This window comes from Callithrix jacchus, chromosome 2 (genome assembly GCF_049354715.1).
Source record: "Callithrix jacchus isolate 240 chromosome 2, calJac240_pri, whole genome shotgun sequence".
Lineage (NCBI taxonomy): Eukaryota > Metazoa > Chordata > Mammalia > Primates > Cebidae > Callithrix > Callithrix jacchus.
Window position 1 is genome coordinate 194,546,568 of NC_133503.1, and position 14,804 is coordinate 194,561,371.

The following is a 14,804-nucleotide window of genomic DNA, read 5'->3' on the forward strand; positions in this document are numbered from 1 at the left end:
AACAGCTCCAGGTAATGGTTTATACTCCAGCTTAATAGGGAAAGCGTGGATAGATAGGGCTTCTGTGGGAACAAATGGGCTTCTAGGGGAAATAAATGGAGGCATGGCAGTTCTGATAAAGTTTGGTTTATGACATTTCTCACCCCAGGGCTAAGGGTCGGTCTCTCCTCCTTGGCTGGAGCCTCCTCAGAGGGGATTTATGGCAGCTGCATTATCCAGAAAGCCTAGCCTTTAGTCAATGAGGGAAGCTCAGACAAGGTTCCTTTTAAGTTTAAAGTAACCTTTATGCCATTCTAATGAGTTCTTTAAGACTCCACACAACTTGTCTAGGGAGCCCGGCTCATTCAGTACCTATGTCCTTAGCCCTACCTTCTCCAACTGTTTTACTTCATTCATTCCTCAATCAAGCCTGTGGTATAAAGAAATGAACTCAGTCCTGCCACACTTCAAGCCAGCAGTCCCATGCCAGGTGGAAAATAGGACGTTGGCATTGCTCTGCTTCAGCCAGGGACAGAGGAGCTTCCAGGAGGCCCATGCATTGCTCTCAGAAAACTCGTCAGGGCTCTCAGTTGAACACTGAACAGTAGAGAACATTTAACAAGTAATCAGTCATAAATAAACAGGCAATAGGAGAAGATGGAAATGTATAAACACAAGCATGAAACTATCTAGAACCACTAAGTGTGCGACAGAAGCTTCTTATGAGAATATTCTTATGATACAGGAAAATAAATGATGCTCCCAAAAGAGTCCTGGAGTCATTCAGAAAATGTTAAACCACCCTGACTCTATAGCAAGCCTTCAACTTTTGCAGAGAAAATGCTCAAAAACTTCGGTTACAGCCGTGCCCAGCAAACAGCAAGTGCTATAGGCAAGGAGGAGCTGGGAGATGAAAACAATGGGAGACAAGTGTAGGGACTGGCGGGAAGGTAGGGCAGGGGAGGGGATCCCAGTGGACCAAACAGCAGTGTGGGGCTTGCAGGGAGCCTCTGATGAAGGTAATAGGAAATGTGCTTCTTACTTCTCCCTTGCCATCTCTAATATTCCTGTTAGTTCTTTTCCTCTCGCGTACCTTTTATTTCTGGCTAAGTGTTGGGCATTGTTGTACATTTTCTAGCTTGACTCCCTTAGGTAAGTTACTTACTGTCTCTGGGCCTTTGTGTCTTCATGTTTAAAATGGAAAGAACTGCAGTGTTGACCTCCTAAGGCTGTTGCTAGAAATCACTGAAGACACAGAGAGTACTGAGAAAAGTACTTGAAACTTGGCAGGCCCTGAGCGGATTCACTGCAGTCCTTGCCCTCGTGCTTCTTAGCAGTAGCTGTGGTGCTGGTCTTAGCCTCAGTGCTTTTGTGGCTTCTCTTGGTTCCATGGAGGCTCCCAAGCAAAGGTTATTCAGTGTCTCTGTTCTGTGAAAAACAGATTAAACATTTTCAGTATGTTTAAAGTTATCTCCAGCCTATTGTGATGAGGCCTTTTCTCCAAAACCCTTTTTTTTTTTCTTTCATTTCATTGTAGGCACAAATCTTTTTTATGCAGATGCTTAATTTTTCCCATAAAGCAACTTACCCCTTTCAACAAGGTTTTCTATTTGGGCATCACATCTCTCTTCTTCCAAGAAGCCCACTGGTAAATAGTGGAACAGCGAAGCAAAGTGTTGGCAACTGAAGAGCAATCTGCAATGACACGGGAGCTGGAATCCCAAGGGCCTGTGATTATATTCTCCTACACATGTGCAGAGTTTGATAAAAAGAGAGAGCCAGTTTTGTTATTCCTTTATTTTAAGAGGAAAAAACTGCCGGGAACTCTTAAGCTTTAATTACCAAAACGAACTTGCCTTAAACAAATTCACACACACGAACACGAAGTAGAAGATCAAACACATTTTGCGGCCCCGTGCATATACATCCTCCGTGGGGTTGTATCTTTCAAGGTAACAGTCTGTTTCTTTAATATCCATTAGCGCTGCACAGTCTAAATGGTGCACGCCAGAAAAGAGGCATCTCTTGGTGTCTCAATGAACCATGAAAAATCTCAGGGAAACGTATTAATATATTTTTCAGCAAATCCTCTGAGACGAGGATTCTCAGGAAGGAATTTAGTGCATTATCCAATGTAGTTAAATTCCCTCTTCAGTATTGAATATGCTTTGCTTTATTCCAAAGAGCTCAATCTCCTCCTTTAGACATTGAAATTCATCTGTTTCATTCATCGTATAATGTAAACTTCTTTTGGTCTCAAACTTCTCTGATAAGCTTGCCTCTGCATACAAAACCATCAAAGCGGGGTGGGGGGGAGGAATTATTAGAAAAGAAAAGAGAAAAGCACCTTTACTTTAAGCTTCAGATGAGACCAAATTGATTAGTCATCTGAGATTAACTCAGCCTAGCAGTGAGCTTACAGCAAATCACGTCTGTCATCCTTTTCTTATTGTAATTTCTCTTTGAAACTTTAAGTAAATTGCCTACATTAAGTCATGTCTTTAAAAGACCCTGATTAAATCTAAAGCTGAACTAGCCACTGCCCTATATAAATCGTATTTGTTCTAATACAAACAAGTAAATCAACTCATGGGAAAGGAAAAGCATTATGAACACAGACCAAAAATGAGCCTTACTAATGAAAGTAGATAAATCCAAAGTGTTATTCAATAATTTTTCTAGTGTTACTAAGGAAAGGCCAGCTAGCAACTGCCTCAGATGCCCTTACCTGCTTGAGTTTCTAGTGAAAACACGTGGTCCTTCGTGGCGCCCAAGGCTGCCTCCCTAAAGATCATCACGACAACCTGTTGCTGAAACACAGCTGAATTGATTTCTTACTGCGGTAAGGGGGATACCACTCAAGGGAGCTTTGGCTGTGCCTTGGAGGAGGGAGATGAGATTTAGTGGAGAATTACACCTGGTTTAAGGTGAATCTTCCAATGCTAAGACTCGCCGCCATTCAGGATTGGTAGAAACAGGAATTCAATAAGTCTTAGGGCACAAACTGTCTTTTGATACTTTCCATGTAAGAGTCAGTGGGTTTTTCTACAAGTTTCTGGCTTGAACAATCAAGTTATTTGCATTGGCAGGAATCTCTTGTAATAGTAAGTGATGTTAATGAGAACAGTGGGTAATTAAGACCATTTCTATCTGCATGTGAATTTGTTGTCCAGCTGTGTGTGTGAGAGGAGAGTATTGGGCAGAGGTTGAGTTGGGGGGTACATAGTTTTAGTTCTCCATGAACTGAAAGTATATATGCATCTCAAGAATTGCTCTGTTTTATCATGGGAAAAAAGCCAAATGATATTGAGAAGAAATAGAAGCACAGGTAGTACAAAACCATCAATGATCTATAATTTATTTCCATTTAACAGCCCTTTTGCTCCAGAGTCCACACCTATACACCCCGTTCAATTCTTGCACCCCAGCCTGGTATGGAAAGTATAATGGACTCTCTGCTCTCAAGGACCAAGCCCCGCCCTCGGCATATTCACAGACACTGGGATTGCTGTGCATGCTTTAAGTGTGAGGGAGCTCACAGAAGATAAACATGGCGGGGGACAGTGCTTATTAAACGCCCAGTGTTACATCATGAAGAAGCAATAAACAAAAGTTTAGTATGTTTAAAATCAAATTTTATTTTGAAGTTTATTCTCAGTTGCTTTGGGACACAAAATCTGATCATGTCACTCGTGTTTGCCTTTTGAATAAGTCCAAGGCCAACAAAATGTCAGGCTATCAGTGTATATTTGTTTAATGAACAGTTAGTTGATAATAACTCTTTAAGTTTATAGTGAACAGGCATTCCAAGATCTATAGCTTTAAAAAAAAGAAACCTAATTCTAAAAATTAGAGGAGATGGCTCAACTCTTACGAAAAATCATTTGCAATCCTGATTTCCCAGTTGTTAGAGGAATTTTCATATCTTACAGACTTCTTTATTAGTCTCAGATGTCTATATTTTTCTGTTCCTAACTTCTTTTCTAAGAGATGTAGATACAATCAAGAGAAGTTCCAAATGCGTGAGATTGAACCAGTGGCTTACAATGTAGCTAATGAAGGCCAAAGTTCATGTCAGTTTATCTCAAATTCCTACAAGGCAACTAAAATTAACCATGAAGCTGTGCCTCCATTTTTATATGCTTATTGCCCTGGCCAAATTCCAGTATAGCTAATTGCTTGATCCCAATCCAAAATTATCTTCTGTTTCAGTTAACTCTTATATCTCTCTGCATGATCTAAGCTTCATAAATACCCACTAGAGCTCTGGCAATTGGGCAAACGTACTGCATCCTAGAGATGGCAGTATTTTTTAATAAAGAGTCTCTTTGAGACCCTTGAGAAGGAAATCCACTAGCCAGTTCTGGTAGGGCAGGCTTTGTGGAAATAAACAAATAACCAGAAGAGAAAAGCAAAGGCTGTTTCTTCTGAGCTTGCTATGGCAAGGGAGTTGGCCAACATCACTTGTGTTTTGGCAAAGACTCAAAGGCAGAAGAGTGGTGAACATTATAAAAGAGAAAATGGAAGCTTCAGTTGTGCCTTGATTGGAAGCTGTTAGCACAGAGAAGTTATGAGCCAACCAGAAGCGGAGCTCCCAGGTGACTGATCGGGGTATATACTTGGCCTTCTCTGGTTGGTCCTCAGTTGGAAGCAGAGACAAAAACTAGGGAAGCTTTCATTTATCAATCAAGTCCTGGCCATTTGGGGCCAAATGGTACAGGGGTTCTGAATAGAGATAGCAGTCTGCCTTTCTGCAAGACTAACATGCAGCGGGCTAGCTTCCGGAGTTGGTTATCGCAGACAAGGGGTTGGTTTCCTGGACAGGATGCTGAGGCTGTGGGTCAAAGTTCTGTGTTTATGCATTTTCTGGCCACTGTCCAGCCATTTGTAGCAGTAGATACAAATTGTAAAGGAAATCATTGTGGAAAGATAAAAAACCAGGGAGTTAACCAAAGGGAAACATCAAACATAACGCAGTATCTCCTAGGACCTGTTTTCACTGGAACCTAAGGCCGTGAACCCTTCTGAGTGTGTTTCTTGCAGGGAAGGTGTTATCGATTCTGGGTTTCAAGGCCTAGGGACAAATGGACCTGGGTGGGAAAAGAACATGGCTTGAAACTGGAAGGAGGTATACCAGAAATCGGTGGAAAGGGAAGAAGAAAGCGCATCCAGTTAAAATTCCGTGGGCTAAAACATACATACGCAATTATATCCTCTAAGCCATTTTAAAAAACAACTTTCCAGGAGCAGATTATTGAAGTAGCATTTTGTTCAACTTGCTAGGCTCTTTCATGGAAATTTGTTGGGCACTACTATGAGCCTGGCACCAGAAATATCTCCATTATTATTTGTTAACAGTAGTCTGTATGTAGCAACATGGACAGAACAGTATATCTCTTCTCTAAGACAATGAATTGCTTCTGGCTGATGAAGTTACTATTTAAATGAAATTACTAACTCCCAGGAGGTATACATGGTGAGATATTTCCCCTTAAGGGAAAAACCATACGAGTGGTATGAAACCCAGTTATTTATTGGACACACTCCATGCACAAAGGGGTGGGTTTGGGTGCCTGGAGAATGAATAGCATTTCCAGAAGGAAAGTTCAGAAGTAATTTCAGGAAGCCTTATAATGAGGGATAGACCCACTCACCTACAATGCAGGGGAGATGGTCAGGACACCTCCTGACTGGAGTAAACTCACAGGCTTGCCCATGTGTCTGTTGGGAGGATGATACTTCCTTCACACTGGAGAGTTATCCTAACACGTTTGACAAGTCTTACATTTTCATTCGGTAGGTTTCTTTCATTAGGTTGAAAGTTGTGCACTGCCTGTGCCAATGCATGTTTAGACATTTATTTTTCTCTGTGCAAATGTTCCTACTATTGCACTCTGCAGACAAGTGAGAGGAAATTTGACAAGCGATTTGTATTATGTCAGTTATACCAAACCACACCCCTGTCCTCCCCTCTAATCACTCAAAAGCCTCCAAAAGTCCATGAGGCATGAAGTTCCAGGAGCTTAGGAGGTTATTGAGGCATCATGAGAAGTATGAAATAGCTATCAGGAGGCTTTAGCAAGAAGAATCCTCCCTTTAGCTCCTTGACATGCCCATCCCATGACTTTCAGAAAGTGACTTACCCTCCCTGTTTCCACCAATGACCTCATCTTACCTGGGAATCTCTAGAGCAATTCCTCTTAACAGGGGCAGTTTTGTCCCCCAGGAGATATCTAGCAGTATCAGAGAGCATTTTTTGTTGTCACAAATGGTGTGGATGGGAGGGTGCTACTGGCATCTGGTGGGTGGAGACCAGAGCTGCTGCTCTCCAGCCTGCAGGCTATGGGACTGCCTCACAACATAGCATCGTCCAGCCCAAAATACCAATGGCGCCAAGCTGGAGGAACCGGGCTCCAGATCTTGTACAGATGTCTCTCAAGCCCTAAAAACCTGGCAAATTCTCTCTTTCTCCAAAAGAAATATTCCTTCCAATCTTTTTCCATACATAGATTATGTCTACATGTATGTGAAAATCACAACTAGGAAATCCATTGAAGTCTAGTATGCAATCCAATCCAGCCAAATGACGCTAGCTGGAAATAGCACTGCTGTGACCCTCTACAAATCTGTGCTTGAGTCGCCATAGACGACTACCTGTCAGCTCACCATAGGGGCGGTGTGGGGCAGGGATGTTCCATGGCTCAACTGTGTAAGTTGTGCATCCATGGGGTGGAGGATTGCACCATTAGAGAATATTCCAGAAACACTTCTGTGTCCAACTCTCTGAAACATTTCTCTCTCTGAACAGACCCTGCTGTTTCCCAGACAACTAAATGCATTACCAAAAAATACATGCATGCAAGATTTTTATGGGGAAATAAAACAATATAACATTAAATGTAGGATTGACTAATATTCAAGATCATTTAAATCTCTGAAGGCATTTACCCTCACTCAGGGAATAACTTTCACTTCCAGCTTAGAATCTACGTCAGGATGCCTGACTGTGTTTGCCATGGTTTGGTTTGGGTGTCTTGTTTTGTTCATTCATGGCTAAGTAGATGCAGAGATTGGATAACACATTGTTCGGGGCAGTGTTTATGGAACACAGACCTTGATCCAAGCCAGCTCCAGGTTCTGGGAGCTCGCATGATAAAGAGCCTGTATGCCTTGCCTCAAGGAGAGTACTGAGGTGAGTGGACCCTCGTGCTATGCTAGAGGAATGCCAGGATTTGGGGATGGTAAAGGAGGCAGCCAAAGCAGCTTTGGGAGGAGGGATTTAGGAAAACCTCCCTAAATGATGGAACCCCTGAAACCCCTGAACTGAGCCCAGAGAAGGTGAAGTTAACTACAAGGAGCAAACAGTGCAGGAAGCAAGAACAACAGGACTTAAACCTGACAGTCCCATGTCTGGTTACTTTACAAAATTACAGTCAAGGCCACCTGCTAGGAGAACAGCAGCTCCCCAGGCCTGCAGTGGTCCTGTTGGCCAGTCCCAAGAGCTGGTGTTTTACCTGGTAAGCAAGAGGGAGCTAGCGATATGACATGGTCAACGGAGAAAATGGCACACACAGTCTCGTGCTCCCAGCCTAATTCTGCTAGAATTAAAATATGGGATTTATATTTATTAGGGTGATTCTGACCTAAACCACAGCAGCAAACAATGAAACATATTAATCTTTCTATGTTTTCATTGACCTGACAACGAACAAGTCATGGCATATACGTATGCATGCATCTGTGCATCTGTGTGTATGTAGACAGGGAAGCATACTCTTTGTACCCCTAAATATACACATACCATGTCCCTCTTTCCCTCCCTCCCCTAGCCAGCACACCCCTTGCTACATAATTATGTGTTTTTGTTTTAAACTCAGACTCCAAAACAATGCCTTTTATGTGGAAAAAATACAAAAGGCATTTTTGCCATTGCTGTTGGTGGTGAACTGCGTGTGATGTGATTGAGTCCATGTGCTCATTTAGAACCAGTAGTCCAGTCCCGTTTCCTGTGACATCATCCTCCTCGACAGGCAGAGGTAGGTGCTGGCAGCTTTTCCTGCTTTCTGAAGCAGCCAGAGTGCCACGTGCCGGTATTCTTTTATTTCCAAGATAAAGACCCTGTGTGCACACTCATCTCGCTGAGAGAAGCACAGCCTTCACAGAGGCACACACCGTCATGAAACCCAGCTCATTAACCCTCCTGAAATTCACAGAGAGGCTCTGCTGAGAAGAGTCACTGATGGCAGAATTGTAAACTTTATTTTCCGTTCCCAATAATGTTGGTGATCAGCCCCATGAAAACACATGGGCTTTCTGTGGCTGTCAAGGACTTTCCAGAGAAATTGGTCTTGAGCTTGCCATTTTGTCGGTGCTGGCTCTGTGCTTCATTAACTCCAGGGAGCCCGAAACCTGTTTTATTTTTAACAGATTTGGACAAAACAGAATCCAGTGATAGTGACAGTGATGATGGCAGCCAATGTGATAAACCGAAGCATTGTTTTTATTTATTTTATTTATTCGCTTTTGCTTATTTGGTCTTAAATACCGAGCTGGGATATCATTGAATGAGAGTTCAGATACTGCTAAAAGTGGAATGACGAATTCCATGGGATTCCAGTTGACCAATGAGACATGATTATTCATCAAATAAAACAAAATAGAACTGTTCTTTGTGGTCTCTTCGTCAAGGTAACAGCTCTGAAATGTACCTAAACCCCAATGTCAAGCAGAGCGTTGGTTTCCTAGGGGTCCTGTAACAAAGTGCCCCTAACTGCATGTGTTAGAGGCAGGAAGTTTGAGATCAGGGTGTCACAGAGTGGATTGCTTCGCAGGGCTGTGAGGGACGATATGTCCCAGGCCACTGCCCTCACTTCTGGTGATTTGCTGGCAATAGATGGTGTTCCTTGGCTTGTAGAAACGTCACCTCAGTCTCTGCCTTCATCTTCACATGGTGCTTTCCTGATGTGCATCTATCCCCGGATCCAAATTTCCCCTTTCTGTAAGGACCCCTGTCATATTGGATTAGGAGCTCACCCCACTCCAGTATGACATCATCTTAACTAATTATACCTGCAGTGACCCTGTTACTAGAGAAGGCCACATTCTGAGGGACTGGGATTAGGATGTCAACATCTGAATTTTGGAGAGGAGGTAAAAATTCAACCTAGAACCAGCAGCATTCCTGTTTCCACCCCATCCCACACCAAGTAGCCCCATCTGCTGCAGAGCCAATAGCCACTGTGCCCTGCAGCACAGGTAGGAGGTCAGCCACTTACTATTTCTGGTTAAAACCAGCAAGGAGGAAGATCCTGAGTCTCCAGCTTATCAGTGAAAGGAAAGAAGAGAGGACGGAGAAGGGAAGGGAACATTGCTTAAGAAAAGTGAGGATGGAGAAGAGGTAAGGAAAGTATAGTGGGTGAGATGGTGGCCCCCCAAAAAATCTGTCCAAGTCTAAATCTCCAGAACGTGAGTGTGACCTTATTTGGGAAAAGAGTATTTGCAGATACAATTAAGTCAAGGGTCTTGAGATGAGATCATCCTCGATTACCCAGGTAGGCTGTAAATCCAAAGCTAAGTGTCCTTGTAAGAGACAGGAGAGGAGGTGATACAGACACAGAGGAGAAGGCCAGTGAGGACAGAGGCAAAGGCGGGAGAGATGCAGCCTGATTTGGTTTGGATGTTTGTCTCCTCCAAATCTCGTGCTGGAAAGCTATCCCCAGTGTGGGAGTGGGGCCTGGTGGGAGGTATGTGGGTCACAGGCAGATCCCTTAGGAACAGCTTGGTGCCTTAATGAGTGAGTAATGATTGAGTATCACTGTATTCAATATTGCAAGATCTGATTGTTATTATAAACACAGCCTGGCACCTTCCCCCCACCCCTGCTCTTAGATCCTTCTCTCACCATATGATCTCTGCCCACTCTGGCTCCTCTTCACCTTCTGCCATGAGTAGAAGCTTTCTGAAGCCCTCACCAAAGGTAGATGCTGGCACCATGGTTTTTGTACAGTCTGCAGAATTGTGATCCTAATCAACTTACTTTCTTTATGAATTACCAAATTTCAGGTATTCTTTTAGAGCAATGCAAATGGACTGAGATGCCAGGAGCCACCAGAATAAATGCCAGGCCTCCCCTAAAACAGGAGCATGGCCCTGTCTGCTGATACCTTGATTTCAGACTTGTGGCTTCTAGAAATGTGAGAGATACATTTCTGATTTTGTAAGCCACCCTGTTTGTAGTAATCCATTGAAGCAGTCACAGGAAATTAATGCAAAAGAAAAGAAAGAAGTGTTACTTTCAGGGGCCCTCAGGGGCCCCATTGGTGGCCCAAGGGGAAACTACTCTATAACCCCTAAAGCCCCACATTTTTATCCAGCTCTGTTCTGGCCTGAGTCACGTGAGGAATAGCAGAACCACGAGCTGACCCTGTGCTGTGTCTCAAGTGACAGTTTCCTTTGAGCACCAGCATCTATCCCTGTCCCTGTCCAGTGCTCTGCTCCTATATTTGTATTCAGGCACATGCTTACCTGAACTTGACATTAGCAATGTGACACTGGAAGGAAAACAGTTGCTGCATAAGCTCTGTGTAACTAATGGAATTACTTAAACCAAACAAACATCATTGAATCTTCAGACTTTCAAATAAACCAACAACCCATCCTTTTTTTTTTTTTTTGCAAGCATACTGTAGTTTCTGCTCACTCTGAAAATAGGGTAGGACGGACTGCTCATATTGGATTATGAAATGTGCATAGAAAATATCGTTCTGTAATGTGAAGACCCCTAATTATTTTGCTGGATGGATGTGTGGATTTGCATGGTTTGGTTGGTTTGACCATAGTGACTGTGCAATAATAATTAAGCTACTTGTCGACCAACGTGTAGGCTCCTGCAATCCTTGCAGATGATCACTCACCTCATTGTTGTCTGTGAGATCATGCCAAGTGGGCTTGATACAGTGGCAGGGAAGTGTCCAGGGCACACTTGGTGTCTGCATTTCAGAAGGTGACACTGCTAAGAAGTCATTCTTACTAAGGGAAGGGACCTCCTGTCACCGCACGTCATTGCAGAATGAGAGCAGACAGCCAGGAGCATCAGATTCCTGCAGGGCAGAGGCTGCTACCCCGCTGAACAACCTGCTGGAAGATGCAGGGCCTGTGCCTGTGGGCAGTTACTCTCAGCCAAGTGTGAATGACGGCCTCTATTCCCTGCCTGGGCTCCCTAGTGAGGGAGACAAATAGATACGTAAAGTTTTCCAAAAATTGCAATTTCAGGAGAAAAACTCAAACACCGAAACTTTCCTGAGGCTTGAGCCAGTGGATGTGCAGAAGCTCTGTGTCTAATATTTTCCTGCCTTTTTAATCTGCTATGCAATCTCTTTTACTCATCAAATCTTTCTCCTTTGCTACAAGTGAAATCCCATCCCAATAAGGAAATCGCCAAAGGACAGCAGCTTTTTTTCTTTTCCTGAAATGTTGCAGTATTAATATTGCTTGTAAAAAGTGGATCATCAGCTTAGCTCAGATATAAAAATAAGTCATTTTAATTGAGTAAAATTAGTGAAAATGAACTTTGGTCCATTTTTGGTCTTCTAAGCTCATGTTTTCTTCTGTTTTTATATCTACTTGGTCTCTTTTTATTCATTTCATCATACCTTAGGTTTTTTCTACCTATCTACTTGTGAATAGTTCATATAATTACAACATATAGTTACTGATATTTTTTAGTATAGCACAAATACAACCACCAGAGTTTTAAACTCATCAAATATAAATCCTGTATATTTTACACATACAACATAAGCCTATAATCTAAGTGCTAGAATCCTGGGTAGATTATTAATAATGATAACACTTTCATTAAAAATGTCTACTGTGGTTAATTAACAAAGATACAATCAATATTATATAGCCTGAGACATTCTTACCATTCACAGGAATAGTGTTTTCACCAGCTAGGACATTTGGAGAAATATCTAAAGCCTAAACCAATTTTACCAAAATACATTTTAAGTATCTTTGGGTTATTTCTCTTGAAATAAAAATTCTGTGTCAAATTACAACACAGACCCAATTTCTTCACCTTGAAAAAAACTAACAAATTAAAAAATAAGCTCTGACCTAGATATCAAATGTTTTATAAGCCAACACTGTTAAAGATCCATCTCAAAGTGAAGACAAGTGATCGGAAGTATTTTTTAAGAAAGGATATTACTACTTTTTTGTTAAGAACCCTCTAAACTATCTTGTGTCTAGGAAAGGAGATTGCCTCCTAAACATAAGGGGGACAAGGCTTTTATAAGATCTGGAACCAGTTCAGGCACCTAGCATGTAATCAGGGCCCCATTATATGGGTTAGGAGAAGACATTAAGTGATGGTCCAGCCACCCCAAGCCACACCAGGCTTGCGCCGTCTCAGGCCTATTTCAGCTGGAGAAAATGCTTGATGTACAGATTTTGTATAAGCGAAATCAGACCCTAGCAAACCAGTGACCCAAAGCCACCTAAGCCTTCTTGGTATCCAAAGCTCAATTCCATAATTTACATTAGAAGTAGAATTGCCATGTGGAAACCAGCATTGCCTTGGCTGGTGGGTCCCAGGACAAAAACTGACTTGGGCAATGAAATTAAAGGGGTTTTATACAGTGAACTTCCTCTGTTTGAGAACCATCATGGAATTCATCCATAAACATCTCATTGGTTAATAAGGAAGATGAAATCTTAGGCAAATAATTATATGTCCTCTTTAATGCCATATATCTCTCTAGTTTATGAAGTCCTCTGTAAACAAGGTGTGCATGTATAACATAAGAACGAGACAGACGCATTAGGAATAAAGTGTATTGGGGTGAGCTGCTCCCATCAGCCAACACTTAAAACAGATACTGTACATCTTCTCTGACCATTCCTTTTTCATAGTAAGAGTTTTTCTTTCAGTTTTCATTTGCGTCAACATTAATTTAAGTTGTAAAATTACAGCTTCTGTGGTGTAAAGATCTGTGTGCACTTGGTGACACGAAAATTAATAGAAGGAAGAAGAACGGTAACAGAGGCGCCCCAGGCTGAGCCCTCAGACCCCCACTTCTCTGGGAAGGGAATGGATGCCATGCCCAAGACAGCTGTGTCTATTCTGATAAGTTTGGCAAACCTTGTGCTTAAACAAAGTTAAACAGTTGCCTTCATTGTGTCTGTCGGTCTGCTCGGAGCCTTTACTTTGCTAATTCAAAGTAAATTTGCTAATGCCTTGCAAGTCTCTGAGATGAGTATCAAGTACAGCATTTCCTGCATTTATGTTACAGGGAAACCCTATTTAGAACATAGCACCTTATCAAACTAGTATTCCCCAGACGTGCTTAGAAGTAATTAATAACTGCAACAGAATGAATGTGAATGCAATTTTCAACACTCAAAGTGCTGTTGTACCTTCTTACCTTGTGTGGTCAAAAGCCTCATGCAAATTGTTTATTAATTTATCAGTAGACAGGTTTATTAACTGTCATCCTATCCTTAGTTTACATTTTGTCAGTAGACATAGGTTTGTTAGCTGCCATCCTATACGCAGTTAATATGTTATATACATCAGCAAACCAGATGCAACTTCAATGAATGTTTTTGGAATGACTGGCTGAATAAATGCCTGATTGGGAAGGTGTCACACAGGTAGTAAAGGCAGTCTATCCCTGTGAAAAGAGCTCAGAGGAGGGAGTCGGGAGGGTTGGGCTGGAGAGTAGAACTTCTGCCCAAGAGACTTATAGCCACCAAAGCTTAGAAGACAGCTCTGCGACCTTTCCCATATCCTTTAACTTCTATTTGTCTTCTAGATAAATTGGAAATTATACCTGCCATTTTTATATCCCTAGGGTAATGCAAGCTACAAATGAAAATAATGAATGTGCATGTTCTTGAAAAAGTTAGAACACTACATAATGTAATCTATGAGTAATAGCCTATGAGAAAAAACAAGAGATGATTCCCTCTCTCCATATCCTTAATTAGATCTGATTTTTACTTTGGCAGAGGTGTAAATCAATTTGGAAAAGCGAGAATGAGGGAATGTGATTTCATAATTCATCATTAAGCTATTGCAGTAATCAATGAAATACTGCTATTCTAATGTCACTCAGGTTGGAGGACTGATTTCAGGTTCCATTCATGAGAACAAACTTTTCTTTAGAGAAGCACTGATCTCATTTGCCTCCAAAAGACAATTGTCTTCTGAAATTTTCATCTTAGGAGAGTTCTTGGGTCTTTGTTAGATATCAATCTTGACCAAAAAATACAACACCCTTGCTAGGTGTCTCCCCTGAAGCTGGAATCAGTAAGTTTAAATTTTCATCTTTACTTCCTTTCTGCTAAAATGAGTCAAGGACTTGAGATAATTATTTTTATGGCTACCATGCTTAATAGTTAATCAAATTATTTAAGTCCTGTTAAAATGGATCATATTAGTTGCTTGCCTCATCTTCAATATTTCTAAAAAATCAATTTATTTCTAGTTCAAAAAGGAACTTCAGCAAATCTGAAGTTAATTAACTGCCATTTTTATTTTTAGAATCTTTCTTATACTGGTTAAATATGCATCTCTCAGCCACCTTCCTGCCCGTAGTTCTACTATTTTCTTAGTTCTTCACACTTCAACAGTGTGAGAATTTCTCAGAATCTAATTCAGTGAATTCCCCTGGATGAGACAAGGTACTGAAACATACGATTCCTTTTGTCTTCCAAACAGATGGAATCGGTTGTTTATTTGAGTGTAATAACTCTAGAAAGAACTGCATACCATATGCCGTAAACTTACAAGATTATGCCTCATTCAGTGTTATTTCTTT

At 41.6% G+C, this 14,804-nt stretch overlaps 1 protein-coding gene across 26 annotated transcripts in view; it reads left to right on the plus strand.

Annotated features, from left to right (window-relative positions):
• The window catches only part of CTNND2 (catenin delta 2), a 967,235-nt gene that overhangs the window by 883,521 nt on the left and 68,910 nt on the right, over positions 1–14,804 (plus strand). The gene's annotated exons all lie outside the window — the stretch shown is intronic.